At 40.3% G+C, this 9,412-nt stretch overlaps 1 protein-coding gene and 1 pseudogene across 1 annotated transcript in view; both read right to left on the reverse strand.

Annotated features, from left to right (window-relative positions):
* Positions 1 to 5,571, reverse strand: part of akt3b (AKT serine/threonine kinase 3b) — a 31,837-nt gene extending 26,266 nt beyond the window's left edge. Inside the window, exon 1 of the mRNA XM_088342333.1 lies at positions 5,254 to 5,571. The gene's annotated coding sequence lies outside the window, so the exon portion shown is untranslated. The remainder of the gene's footprint in view (positions 1 to 5,253) is intronic.
* Positions 5,572 to 6,171: 600 nt separating this feature from the next.
* Positions 6,172 to 6,297, reverse strand: LOC148361594 (U2 spliceosomal RNA; annotated as a pseudogene).
* Between the last annotated feature and the right edge of the window lie 3,115 nt (positions 6,298 to 9,412).

The following is a 9,412-nucleotide window of genomic DNA, read 5'->3' on the forward strand; positions in this document are numbered from 1 at the left end:
CATCATTCAGCAGCAAAGCAATCATTAACGCTCTGCTAAAACGTGTGTCACATTCTACAACAGGGGTCGGGAACCTTTTAGACCCAAAGAGCCGTAAAAATAAAGATATTTAAAAACATTTTGAGAGAGCCACACCATATATTTTAAGACAAAACCGCCAAACCCGCTCTTCAGGCAAAAGCCAATTCTTCAGCACATTTTATTTCACTGTGTGACGTTGGATGTTTTGATAAAATCGCTGAAATGATAACAATGCTGAAGGCTGTGTCCCATATAAATATAAATATACAACTTAAAAATTGTCTCACTTATGCAGTTACTTACAAGTGTTGAGGCTCATTTTGACTGTCATTTTTGTCCTAAATAATGGTTTCAAAACAGCGTGCAAGCAAAGCTCTTTCGTAAAGATGTTACAAAATACTCAAACATGATTCCAATGTATTTGCATTCGGTGCAGACGGCGCTGGGCAAGGGGAAGAAGTGTGCACGCACTGTGCATAGCTCTGCCCATTCCTACCGCTGACCCAATCAAATTGCTCTGAGTGCTTTGCTAGAGTTTTAGGGTGTTTACAGCTTGTTCTGTGGGTTTCCATCAAAGTGTCCCAACAGTGAACATACATTGATTAATGAACTTCCATATAAAGAGTTCTTTAGCGATGTACAGCCAAAAAAGGGTGTGTTGTTGTGACCCCTTGACTGTAAACTGTAGTTAAGACTCTGCCCTATATATATATAGGACCGAATCCTTAGATTACTGTAATTGGTATTGTCCTGGCTTTGCTGCTGAAATATAATTAAACGATTCAATAAATTATTATGCAAATCGTATTGTATCTCCGATCCAGATGTAGTACTCATAAAAAGAGCCATATATGACTCGTGAGCCATAGGTTTCCAAACCCTGTTTAACAAACTAAAAAAGTTTTAACAGGATGCTGTCAACATTGAGCTTAACTGTGCTATTGTAATGCTAGAATTAAGCCAAAGGTGTGCCCATGCACTATTCAAACATACTAGTGCAACACTACTCATACTCGGTCAGAATCCTGCTACTCCGCAGCTAACATTCTTACAGAAGCTGCTAAAATGATGTGAACATGGTGATGATAATAAATATTTGTACCATTAGACGAAAAATCAGGATTCAGTCGGTGATTTTTCCAGATGACATTGATGAGATGAAGTTGAGGTCTCAAAGAGTAATAGAATAGCAAGAATTTAGTCAATAGCACATTTATTATTGAATATTTATTTGATAGATTTAGTAAACTGACAAACTATTTTAAGACACGTCGCACACAGAAGTTTCACGATCATCACACACAACCATTACAAAGGCCAAGGAGAAAGTTTAAAGGTGGGCTGCATCATTGAGGTGTCCTTAAAAAGTTGAAAGTTAAATATTTTTTTCCAATAAGTATGCGTTAACAATGCATAGCTGAGTTCAAATAGCCCTTATGCTTTATTTTCCACACTTGTATGTTTTGATCTTGGTTAAAGCAGAGAAGTTTGGGGCGGAGCACATCAGATAGGAGAAATGGGGGTGAGAGCAGGGCTGGAGAGTGATGTCAAGCTTGTACCCACAGGTTTTTGTTGTTTCTATTTATTGGTGTAGAATGGATATGGTGAAAGTAAGAAGAGACCTTCCTCAAATACAGTCTAAACGCCAAACCATACCCTAAGAAAGTTTAAAATGAGTTTACTAGAGCGCTTCCAAAATATGTACGTACGTGCACACGCATCATGAATGAACTGAACAGAGGCTGCAATAATGACACAAGTCATGAGATGGCGGCCGCTACTAAAAAGTTTCAAATTACGTATATCTCCTTTAAACCATCATCAGGGTAAGAGAATTCTTTTTTGGAAATGATCTTTTTTGTTGGGGGAAGAAAAATTCACATGCAACTACAATTGGGACAGTATTATGCTAAACTTTAGCTCTCTTTTGGTTTATAACTTCTAATGTTATCCCTAAAAGCAACATGAAGAGCCTAAGCAGCGGATAAAAGTGATACAGAAACATAACATTAATGCCAGAGATTTCAAATGTTATTTTACAATCAGGAGCTTTTTTAGGAGCCCAAGTGTGATGGAAGCTAAGCTCAGACAAAGTTTTTGCCCAATCCTTCACCTTTTATTCCATGATCACTGACAGTCGCAATTTTCATCATGTCTTACATGTTGTACTGTAGCTTGACGTCTCCGTAGTAACACACAAGCAATCAGGGTTCTTTTGAAATGAGCTAAATGGTTAGGAACCAGGCTATTTTATTGATGGGAATTGGTAAATAACTGACTCCCCTCATATTATTTTTTTGTCCAAGAAATGTGAACGTTACCCACCTACTGTAGCTCCAGATCTCTTTTGGATGAAGCATTTTGGGCTGAATTTGGTCTGGTCCCAAAATGAATGCCTAATATTGGGTTGTGTTCGCACACCTTTGCAATGGATAAATATGTAACTAATTTAGTCCTGAAATAGTCATTGTTGCCTTTACTTTGTCAAATGTGGTTAGAATTTTTTCTTAAACAGGGTAGTTTAAAGCTGTACAGAATTTGGAACTTTTTTACTCACTATCGCCATCTCTTAGCTTACGTCAGCTCATTCATGATGCATGTGCAAATATGTGCATTTCTTGGAAGTGTTTGATTGACTCTTCTTTTTTCATCTTTATTTGGGTTTGGGTCAGCGTTTGGACTGTATTTGAAGAATATCACTAAAGAAACATTGCTATGGCATAATGAAAATAAGTCTGTCAACAAAAGCAATGGATTGCTGGAAAAAGATCCTCTAGTCTGATGGGACAAAGATAAATTTATTTGGCGCAGATGATGTGAAGCATGTGAGGCGGCAACAAGGTGAGGAGCAAAAAGATGTTTGTGTTGTGCCTAAAGTCAAGCATGGCTTAGGGAATGTCATGGTTTGGGACTGCATGGGTGCAACTGGAGTTGGGGAGTTGCATTTCATTGAGAAAAACATGAACTCAAGCATGTCCTGTGAAATACTGGAACAAGGAATGATCCCCTCCCTCTAGAAACTGGGTCACAGGGCAATGTTCCAGCCTGACAATGACCCCAAATATACTTCTAAGATGACCAAGACTTTTCTAAAGAGTGTAAAGGTAAAAGGGATGGACTTGCCAAGCATTGCTCGAGATCGAAATGCAAAAGAACATCTTTGTGGCATCCTTAAAGGGAAGGTGGAGAAGCACAAGATCTCAAACATCCCGCAGCTCTGTCATGTTGTCATGGGGGAGTGGAAGAGCATTCCAGTGGCAATTAGTGAGACTCTGGTGAAATCCATGGCCAGGAGGATTAAGGTGGTTCAGCAAAATTATTTTGGCGACACATAATATTATACTTCTGGGGCTTTTACGTTATAGTGTGTACTCACGTATGTTAACAGGGGCTTGTTTTGCTACTTACAGGCTGTATTTTGAGTTTTTGGGGGGGAGAAACAAATTTGAACTGCTATATAAGCTTTACACAGACTACCTTTCATTGTGTCCAAGCGGTGTTGTTCAATTAAACGTAATGATGAAATCTCTGCAGAAATGTGAAGGGTGTACTCACTTCTTTGACATGCTGTAGGTGCAGCTGAAAATAAAGTATCGTCAACAGAAACCCAATACAGAAAGTATTTCACTTTTTTAAAGACCCCTCAAATGCCGCACCCCACCTTTACAACACCTAAAAAAAAAATTGTTTTTCAACTTTCACTTTGCAATCAAATAGAAGACATAAATCTCTTAAGGAACCTTTGTGTCTTTTTGACCAGATTGTTTTGGAGGGTAATATTTTAAACTCAAAAAAACATGCAAAACTATTATATATTGTCTCACTTTTATAAAATATCATACCATTAAGTTAAGGAACATTTGATGAGAGATAAAACAAATGTGAACACTTTGCAGCCTGTCAAAAATAAACATTTACATTTTGCCAATTCATCTTTTTCTGACCTTTTATACTCCGAAACACGGATAGACACTTTCTAGGAAACATTGCCATGTGTCTACTCGTATTTTGCCTTTTGTCCTGCCTTTTAGCCAGATAACCATTGGTAAAGAGAATCTTCTCTCAAATCACCAGCATTGATAAAAGTTAACCATCACTCGAAGTGTGTTTAATGCTTTGTGGAGGCTCGGGTCAAACACCAAAACTACTGTATCTTGACTTATCTTTATAAAATACCATATTACTGTATCTTGACTTATCTTTATAAGATACCATATCCCTTAAAGATCAACTTAGAGAACATTTGATTGTATGTTAACACTCTACAGTCTGTGAAAAAAATATATACATTTTTGCCAATAATTATTTTTCTGACCTTTTTGACTCTGTGCGACACGGATAGCCCCTTAAAAGGGGAAATATTGTCGTGGAGCCAGTTATAGTCTGTTCTCTAACCAGAAAGGCATTTGCAAACGAGAACCTTCTCCAAATACCCTGCATAAATACAAGTTAAATCATCACTCGAAATGTGCAGAAGGCCCTGTGAAGGTTCCAGCCACACTGCTAACGCCTCTTCACGCGTCTCCACTGGAGGATGACAACAAACCCAACAATGGCCGAGATGCCGGTGTCGTGAATTGAGAATCCGACCCTCCGAACCATGACGACTAAAGTAGATGCTTTCTCATCCACCACTCTTGCCCTGTGCGTCCAACAAGCGCACATACACAGAACCAACGCTTTTGTTTCAAGGGCGTGTGTGGTGTCATTTATTTGTTACATAACAGCATCCGTTAGGCGTGCTTCCATTTTCTTTGCAAGGCGAGCAAATGCCTCCCGATCGAAGGATAGAATGCCCACCACGCGATATGTTCGACAAGTGTGCCATAGTTAGGGCGCAGTATTCGCCGGGCGTGAGGTGCCGTTTTGTCGGCGGATCGGAGGATTCTAGCGGGAGGATGGGGAGGTGATGGGTGCTAATGTTAGCTTAAGAGGCTGTGGTGTTGCTTTCATCTTGATTCGAATCAATCATGAATGGGATTTGGGGTGGGGGGCTTCGGTGGTGGTATAGTATGGCGAGGCCGCAACTGTCCCCCCGAATAGGTAGCATCCTTTCCAGACCAGCCAAAGACGCAGCCCTGCTAACCGCTAACATAGCAGGCTAACCGATCTTCTCACCCGCAAGAACCTCCCTCCCCTACCCCACACACACCTTCATTTATTTAAAAACAAAAAACGCCCGAGTCTCCCTTTCGGCCCGAGTGAACGGTGGCCCTTATCCGGGCGTCTCACCTGGTGGTCGTTAAACTACCAAGATGCCTGCCGTCACCCAGTCCTCCCCTCCTCCTCGACGGCCGCTCGAGCATCCGACGCTCCCTCAGTGTCGAGAAGAGGAGATGGACGGATCCATAGCCGGAGGTCGCGAGTCCAGATTCAGCCAGACAGTGTGAGTAAAGCGGCGGCGAAGGACAGATAGACGAAGGCCCCGTTAGTGTGCATCCGCTGCCCCGCCAGGAAAAGTCGCTCCAGTTCGGTTCCGTTCTGCTCCCTTCAGTCTGCACGTCACGACCAGCCAGCCAAATCTGACCCACCGGGAAGGCTGCTGCTTAGTGATCTATCGTTCGCGAACGAAACGGCACAATGAGACGACTCTCCGTCAATTAGGAGGCAGCTCCCTTCGAAACGCTCTAACGTTCCCTTTCTCTCTCTTGCTCTCTTTTTGGTATTGATCTGAGCCCTTTAGTGTTACCTGTGGTGTTCCGCAGAGTTCAGTACTTGGCCCCCTTCTTTTCAGCATTTACATGCTTCCATTAGGTCAGGGGTCGGGAACTTTTTTGACTCAAAGAGCCATAAAATATATTAATTTTATTTTGGGAAAGAGCCAAACCACATATTATGAGACGAATTGACTAAATTGCTAAACCCGCTCCCCAGACAGAAGCTTAGTCTTCAGCACATTTATTTTTGATGATTTGATAAAAAAATATGTAAAGTTTCAAGTTTGAACAATTTTATTGACACTAGTAACATCAAATAAACAATGTGAGGTGGGGGATTTTGTAGAAGTTTATTGTTCTATATTCTTTATCACTTATCCATTATCTGTTTTCGGTCAAATCATAATACACTACAAAGCCAAGAGGCCGAGACACTTGCTCCCAGCCAAGAGGCTGAGTCAAGGTCCTAGCCACGGGGCCAAGCAGCGATCAGTGCCTATGCACCGTTCCCGGAGGTACTGCAATACCGGGCCGATGCGCGGAGTGGACAGAGCAAGCTCTTATTCCATCTCCCAATTGCAAAAATCAACTGAACATACCGTCAGTTTCTGACAAATATACAAATCCAGAACAACGCCAGAGCCCGTGTCCCAAAATCAACAAACATACCACTTTAAACTTGCCTCTTTCTTGCAATTACTCAAGATCGGTTAAACTCATTGTGACCCTTTTTTTCATACATATTGGTTTCAAAACCAGATGCAAGCAGTTATTTTGTAAAAACGTCACAACATTCTGCAAACAGGGAGCCTGATGTGCTTACCTTTGGCGCATACGGCGTGGGGCGAGAGATGGGAGGGAGTGCTTGCACTTTTTGCATAGCTCCACCCATCCCTCCCACTCACCCAATCAAATAACTTTAAGTTCTCTTTCCTGTGTTTTGGCGTATTTTAGAGTTTGTTCTGTGGATTCATCATAAGGTATCTGAGCACTGAACACAGATTATATAGTGGGCTTTTATATAAAGGATTCTTTAGCATTGTGCAGCCAAAACGAGTTTTTTTTTCTTTTTTTTTTTGTGATACCTTGACTGTAGTGAAAAACGTGCCCTATATATTCAGTTTTGGTTTGGCTTTGCGTGTATTTGATCAGGATTAAAAGCTCATGTTTTGAGCGAGATGGAGAAAATTTGCAGGCAATCAAATTTGTTTCTGAGCCACAGGTACTCATGGAAAGAGCCATATATGGCTCGCGAGCCATAGGTTCTCGACCCCTGCATTAGGTGATATTATTCGCAAGTATACAGTGGGACCTCGCTACTTCGCGGTTCCATGTTCGGGGGTTCAGAGCTTTGCGGGTCTAAAAAATAATAATAATAAAATATATATTTTTTTTAAATTAAGCATTTTTGAAGGGGCGTCGCTACTTCGCAGATTTTCACTTTTCGCGGGTGGTTTTGGTCGCCATTAACCGGGTCTAAAAAATAATAATAAAATAAAATAATAATTAAAAAAAAAAATATATATATATATATATATTTATATATATATATTTATTTTTTTTAAAGCATTTTTGAAGGGGCGTTGCTATTTTGCGGATTTTCACTTTTCGCGGGTGGTTTTAGTCCCCATTAACCGCGATAACCAAGGGATTACTGTAATATTAGTTTCCATTGCAACCCAGATGACACTCAACTATACCTTCCAATGGAGGAATCTGCCCCACTAAACTGTGGAAATTTGAAGGCCTGCCTCACTGAGATAAAAGAATGGATGTCACTCAATTTCTTGCACCTTAACTCTGAAAAGACTGAAATGTTAGTTATTCGTCCATCTAAATGCCGTGACTTGTTCTCAAAAACTGCTCTGAACATTGACAAATGTAAGATAACCCAGAGTGACTCAGTTAAAAATTTAGGTGTCATATTTGAACCATCCTTTCAAACACACGTGAAGAATATTACTAGAACAGCTTTCTTCCATCTTCGCAACATTACTAAAATTCGTCCTATGCTGTCTCAGTCAGATGCAGAGACTATAATTCACGCGTTTGCCACTTCACGTCTCGATTACTGTAATGCACTACTCTCCGGTCTCCCGCTGTCCAGAATCAAGAGCCTTTAGCTGGTACAAAATGCTGCAGCAGGTCTTTAAAGTAAAACAAGAAAGTTTGATCACATTACCCCGATTTTAGCTAACCTGCATTGGCTCCCTGTTAGCTTAAGATGTGATTGTAAGGTTCTGTTGGTATTACACAAAATCATACATGGACTTGCTCCCTCATATCTTTCAGATTTACATCCGGGCACCGGTGCTGTGGAATGCTCTTCCCCCTGAGATTCAATCTGCAACCTCAGTGGAAATGTTTAAATCTAAGCTTAAAACACACTTCTATTCTATATCATATGAATAACCTTTATTTTAATGTTGACAATATCTGTGTATTATTTGTTATTGCAACATCCATTGCAGCCTGGTCATCCTGGAAGGGGGATTACCACATGTGCGGTCCCTCCTCAAAGTTTCTTTATTTTCCTCATGTTGAGGTTTTTGAGATTTCCCTGCCCTCATGTAGGTTTTAGATCAGAGGATGGTGTAATAATAGTCTCTAATAATTCTCTGTGGTTTGCAATAACCCGTGCAGCCCTTTGAGACTCTTTGTGATTAAAGGCTATACAAATAAACATGACTTGACTTGACTTTAACGCTCCCACCTATTTTTCTCGCTGTTTCCCTTTCTCCTGCTCTCTCTCATTCTCTTTTGCTATTTATCTTTCCCTCTTTATCTCTCTTTCTCTCGCTCGAATTCTCTCTTTCTCAATTTATTTCTATCTTTCTCCTTCTTTTTCTCATACACTCTTTCTCTTTTTGTCTTTCTCTTTTCTCTATCTATTTATCTCTTGTTCTACCTTTCTGTTTTTTTGCTTTCTTTCTATCTCTCTTTCTCTGCCCCATTTTCTCTCTTTCTTTCTTTCACTCACATGTTCTCTCTTTCTCACTATTTTTCTCTGTTATTATCTCTCTCTTTTGCTCTTTTTATTTTTCCCCTCTATGTTCTCCATGTGTTTTTTTCCTCTTTCTCACTCTCTTCTCTTTTTCTCCCTCTGTTACTCTCTCAGCCTCTTTCTTTAGGTCTTTCCCTCTGTCTTTTTTACCCTATTTTCTCTTCCCCCCACCCTCTCTCCCTCTCTAACTCTTTAATGCACCTGTGACTGTGACTGGTATATAAACAATTTGAGAGTTTAAATGAGGTAAAAGTTTATTGTATATTGAAACAATAATATAGTAACAAGATACATCTTCAAAATGAATTGATTTGGTGCACAACTATTTATTATTATTGGGAATATATAAATAAATAAAAAACGATGTTATGTTTTGGAGTCGAAAGAGTCGGCTCTTTTCAGTCAGCCGAACTGAAAGAGCCGGTTCTCTAACAGGAGCCGGGATCTCCACCACTACTGCTGATGCTGTTGTTGCCTTCAAGTGCTGTAGGACGTGAGGAGTATCAGTTCCCCACCTGGCGAATCGGTGTTACGTTCCTGTTTTTTTCTACATTACAAAATTTCAGGTTTTCATTTAAAGACCCGGAGAAAAAAATAATCAATGAATTTATGGTGCCGGTAAGTAACCGTGACAGCGCATGTACTGTCGCAGAAAGACTCAATTAGCTGGAACTATATGTGACGTACTGGTTTCACCTAGTATACATGAAGGCAGCATCGCTCTCCTCAT

This window comes from Urocampus carinirostris, chromosome 8, assembly GCF_059441175.1.
Source record: "Urocampus carinirostris isolate Australia breed hairy pipefish chromosome 8, RoL_Ucar_1.0, whole genome shotgun sequence".
NCBI lineage: Eukaryota > Metazoa > Chordata > Actinopteri > Syngnathiformes > Syngnathidae > Urocampus > Urocampus carinirostris.